Here is a 5,490-nt window from a genome sequence, read left to right as displayed (position 1 = left end):
TATTGCGCTTGTTTCTCGTCAAGCCTCTGCCGCAAAAGCTTAAGCGCTTTTGTCGGATCCATTGAGAAGGACTGATCCGGCAGTCCTACGACGTTAAGTCTTGTGCGGGGCAACCGGCCATGAAGTAGGACAGCTGGTGCAATTCCTGTCGTGGCATGGGGCGTACAGCGGTAGACACCGAGGTAGTCCACAATCGCTGTACGTAGGTCGCGTCGCTCGCACAGAGCTAGCTGAATGTAGGACTTAAGCACTCGATTGAATCGTTCAACGAGTCCATTAGCTTGGGGATGGTACACTGAAGAGTAGCAATGGCGTATCCCCCGTTCGCGGAGGAAAGTTTGCATGGCCATCGATGAAAATTGAGGTCCGTGGCCAGAGACAATCTCTTGAGGGTAACCCTCACGAGCGAAGAGGCCAAGCAGGAATTCTTGAACGGTTTGAGTTGTGATGGCATCAGCGAAGACAACTTCTGGCCACTTACTGTAATAATCCATGAGAGTATTCGCGAAGCGGCAGCCACTGGGAGCTTGGTCGAAAGGCCCCACGATATCAATGGCAACCTTATCCCAAGGTTTCTCTGGGAAGGCGACAGGTTGCAGAGGAGCTGCCACCGGACGAGCCGATTTGTCACAGGACTGGCACACGACGCATGTCCGTACCATTTCTTCGACGTGCTCGTCCATTCGCGGCCACCAGTAGAGCTCTCGCAGTCGACTTTTCGTGCGGCTGATCCCGGGGTGTGACTCGTGCGCGATGTCCATGAGGCGTCGTTGCAAACTTTCGGGAACGACGAGCCTGTCACCTCGGTACAAGACGCCTTGCACGACGGACAGCTCCGAGCGCAGGAGATAGTATGGCCTAAGGTTCTCCGGTAGGGATTTCTTGTCCGGCCATGTCGCCGATGTAAACTGAATGGCTTGAGCAACTGCCGCGTCGCTGATGGTTGCCTCTTGAAGCTCTTGTAGAGTCACGGCTGGCGATAGCAGGCAGACGAAGTCGTCGTCACTGGCGTCGAACTCACTGGGCTCACTGCACGATGTGGTCGGTAAGGGAAGGCGAGACAGAGCATCCGCAACAGAGTTGTCATTGCCTTTGCGGTACTCTACAGTGTAGTTGTAGCACAACAGGCGAGCCGACCAACGTGAAATTCGCAACGGCCGATGGCCCGTTCCTTTCGTCGACAGCAAAATGACAAGTGCACTGTGGTCGGTGCGTAGAACAAAAGGCCGGCCCCACAAATACACGTGCCACCGTTCGCACGCCCAAACGCAAGCTAGGGCCTCACGTTCGCCAACAGAGTACTTTCTTTCTTGGGGTGTCAAGGTACGGGAGGCAAACGCAACAGTTTGCAGGGAATGGCCGTTGCCTTGCTGAAGCACTGCACCAAGGCCATATCCGGAAGCGTCAGTCGTTACGACCACGGGAAGGGCAGGATCAAAAAAATGCAACACGTCACATGACGTCAACATGGACTTCAGTAGTTTGAAGCTTGAATCCGCAGCAGCAGTCCAAGTGAAGGCAGAGTCGCTGCCTCGAAGTAGGGCGCGCATAGGCTCAACGACGTCGGAGTAATGCGGGATAAACTTGGAGTAGAAACCCGCAAGTCCAAGGAGGGAGCGAAGCTTGCTGATGTTAGATGGAGTCGGAGCCTTCGTAATCGCCTCGATGGCAGAAGAAAGCGGAAACAGTCCTTCACCGCTGACAACATGCCCCAAGAAAGTGAGCTTCGGAACATCGAAGACACATTTGTGGTTGAGCTTTAGTCCGGCTTGGGACAGGCGCTCGAGAACAGCACGAAGGTTGGTCAGGTGCTCCTGTCGGGAGGTGCCATGGACTATGATGTCGTCGATGTAGAAGAGGACACCTTTGCACCCTTTTAAAATTAATTGCATCATCTTCTGAAAAGCCGAAGGCGCCGAAGCAAGGCCGAAACACACTCGTTTGAAGCGGAAGAGGCCATCATGGGTAATGAATGTGGTCAATTCCCGACTCTCAGGGCTAAGTGGTACTTGATGGTAAGCCGAGGCAAGGTCCAACTTGGAAAAACGCTGTGACCCGGCCAAGCTATGTAGAAGTTCTTCCGTTTGAGGCAAAGGAAAACTGTCGACCACAATAGCCTTGTTCGGCTCACGCAAATCGACGCACACTCGGATGGAGCCATCTTTTTTCCGAGCCACGACTATGGGTGAAATCCACTTGGAAGCGTCGACCCGTTCAATGATGTCTTGAGCTTCAAGCTTCTGGAGTTCCTCGGACACCTGCTGACGAATGGCAAACGGCAGCCGTCGGAGCTTGCAAGCAACAGGAGAAACGGAATCCTGCACTCTGACTTTGTGCACGTAGCCACGAGCAACTCCGAGTTCCTTGGAGAAGAGATGTTCGAAGTGTGGACGTAGCTCAGGAGGTAACAGGGGCGTATCAGATGTCATGGAAAGACATTTCAACGATGCACCTTTGATCTTCATTTGTAGAGCGGCAATGGAATCCAGGCCCAGCAGCGTTGTGCCTCCCGAGACAACGTACAACAGGATGCAGGCGGTACGGTCGTGAAACTTTGCTATGGCAACAAAACACCCTTGGACTATAATCCGAGACTTAGAATAGTCCAATAGTTGAACTGCAGTTGATTTAAGCGGGAAACATTTAGCGAAGAATCGGTGGTATAGATCTTCAGAAATAATTGACACAGATGAGCCGGTGTCAATCAGGAAGCGGATGAACTTGCCTTCAATCAGGACTGAGGCGAAAATTCCGTGTTTTTGACATTCAACATTGAGAATAGACGCACTGCTGGAGCCATCCGGCATCGACGATGTGTCAGCAGTATCTGCAACTTGCTGAACTTGAACAGGACGGTCGGACGACTTGCAGAGAGAGTCGAAATGGCCCACCTTGCCGCACCGACGACACTTGCGGTTGCGGGCTCGGCATGCAGGGTTGTTCGCTAGGTGAGTTGTAGAACCGCAGCGGTAGCACATGCGCGCTGGTATTGCAGCAGCAGGTTGGGATGGTTGACTTTGGCACTTGCAGCAATGGGCCAGAGGTGGTGTTTGTCTCAATCCGCGCTCGCATCTCACACGATGTACTGGAGCGTCCTCCTCAGCCAATTCCCTGGCTTCCCGGGAAGCTTGCTCACACTGTCGAGCAAGGAGCATGGCGCGCGACAGAGTCAAGGAGGAGCCTTCCATGAGTAGGCGCTCACGCAGATGGCAACTCGAGGTCTCCACCAGCTGGTCCCTGATCATATCGTCCGCCATGGTCCCAAACCCGCAGTCGCCGACAAGGCTGCGAAGGACAACGACGTACTCATCGGTTGTCTCTCCTGGAGCCTGAACTCGACGGCGAAAGCGATGACGTGCGGCGATTACATTCACGGACGATTTGTAATGCTCCGACAGGATGGATATCGCCGCATCAAATTCGTCAAGGCGGGGCGCCTCGTCACCGGAGTGCGAAGCCGCAGCTGTAGGCGCTGGAGTGGACGACGGCGTCGCCAATGTATAAAAAATGCGCTGACCTTCCAGTCCGAGGCAGTTCAGCAGGATGGCCTTCCGCCTGTCCGCGCCCAGAGTAGAGGCACCAGAGGCCAGCATGTAATTCCGGAACACCAGCCCCCATTGCTCCCATGGAAGGGCAGGACGACCAGGAGTCGGCAGGAAGGGTGGTGGTGGCTGAAGCCCAGAAAAGCTCATGACGGATGGTGAGCAGGCCACGTGAAGGTCCCGAATTAAAACAGCATCCTCGTCGCCAAAATATGTTGTATCGTAGTAATGATAATTAGCAATGAAACAGTACACGTAGCATACGGTCGAGCCGATCTGTATTCTCCTATTTCGTCGTCCTCTCTCCCCCCATGCGCGCGAGTGCGTGCAGCGCACTTGCCACACTTCATCTTTATCACAGAATGCATGAAGTCGCGTATCCGAGATGCTCGCTCAGCCGCGGGCACAACCCGCACAGTTTTCTTTGACAACTTTCGCTGCAGAGAGGGAAAAAAAAAGGCATTCCGATCCAAGATTAGGTCGCGTTCTCTCAGAAAAAGTGACATTTCATGCTTGTCGAAGGGCAGTCAAACCGGAAAAGCGGGCTTTCAGCGATTAGCTCGCTTCAGCTGCTCCATCTTGGGGGTCCAGATCGGCAGGGTGGGAGCTTTTTTCGACGGGCGTCGAGCGCACGCCGTCGGGCGAAATCGCGGCGCCGACCTGCCACCGTAAAAATTGGCAGTGGCTTAACTAAGGGTTCGACACCATAACTGTACCACATATGCATGGTCATACACGGCTATCCTTGTTTGGGCTGAAGGTCGTTAAAGGTTGTGCTGCCTACCCGGACTGGTTTACCGAGCGTAGGGGAGCGTTTCGCTTCAAAACGCTCCATGTATATCCCGGCGACGAGCTATGGATGCCGGCTCATCCCACATCATCATCATCATCATCATCATCATCATCATCATCATCATCATCATCATCATCATCATCATCATGACTACGCCCACTCCCACTGCAGGACAAATGCCTCGCCCATGTCTCTCCAATGAACCCTGTTCTTTGCCAGCTGCGTCCAGCGTTCCCGCAAACTTCTTGCGGGCATACGGCGTAAGCGGATCATGGTATTGAAACGTCACGCTCACAAATTTTGCTCTTAGTGCCTGGTGCTGTTTAGAAGCACACCATAATCACTTTTGCACGTCGGGGGTGTAGCTCAGATGGTAGAGCGCTCGCTTAGCATGCGAGAGGTACGGGGATCGATACCCCGCACCTCCACTTTTATTTTTTGCGCCCCCTTCCTCTTTTTTTTTTAACGCGAAGAAATGTTTCCAATTTACGTAGTCCGTTAAAAAAAAAGTACGCGACATCACGGACGCCACGATGGAGCTCCATATGCAGCTCATGGAAAAATTCCCAGCTGGTTCTAGTTGGTTCGAACTGGGACCAACTGGAAATAGTTCTATAAACCAGCTAGACTGGTTAAAAATTGGGCCACAGAGAAACGACGCTGGGACATTCGTGGTAGTGCACATTGTGCGGTGAAGGGAACGAGGGGTGAAATTTTTGTTAGGCATATATGATGCCTCCTTGACAGTGCTCTTCACAAAAATAAAATTATTGATCAAAATGCTGTGGGCGGCATTTCAAGGGCCCATAGTGGGCTGCACTATCATGAAACATCCTCCTCATCAACTTCTGAACGAATAGCGCTCGGCAGATTTTTCCGTGGCCCTTCAATGTTACGGAACGGCGAATGCCGTCCATTGCTTCCTTTGATGCGCCGTCACCGTCTTCCAAAACTGACGTTTCCGCCGTGCATCTGTTATATTAAACATAGCGGCAACTATGATGTAGACTCAAGCCAACCATACATTATCGAAGTTGAACTGTCCGCTAGGGCAAGGCCTGCAAAGAACAGTGCTTGCTTAATAGGGCAAAGAAAAGGAGACATATGAGCTGTCGGCGCGCACGTGGTCTGCTCCTACTCCCTAGCCACTGATTC

At 52.8% G+C, this 5,490-nt stretch overlaps 1 non-coding gene across 1 annotated transcript; it reads left to right on the top strand.

Moving 5' to 3' along the window:
- Positions 1-4,690: 4,690 nt before the first annotated feature.
- On the top strand, positions 4,691-4,763 carry TRNAA-AGC (transfer RNA alanine (anticodon AGC)). The gene has a single exon. It is a non-coding gene; the product is annotated as a tRNA-Ala (tRNA).
- The last annotated feature ends 727 nt before the right edge of the window (positions 4,764-5,490 follow it).

The sequence above is a fragment of the Amblyomma americanum genome, chromosome 1, assembly GCF_052857255.1.
Source record: "Amblyomma americanum isolate KBUSLIRL-KWMA chromosome 1, ASM5285725v1, whole genome shotgun sequence".
Lineage (NCBI taxonomy): Eukaryota > Metazoa > Arthropoda > Arachnida > Ixodida > Ixodidae > Amblyomma > Amblyomma americanum.
This window is presented reverse-complemented; position numbering and strand designations above follow the sequence as displayed.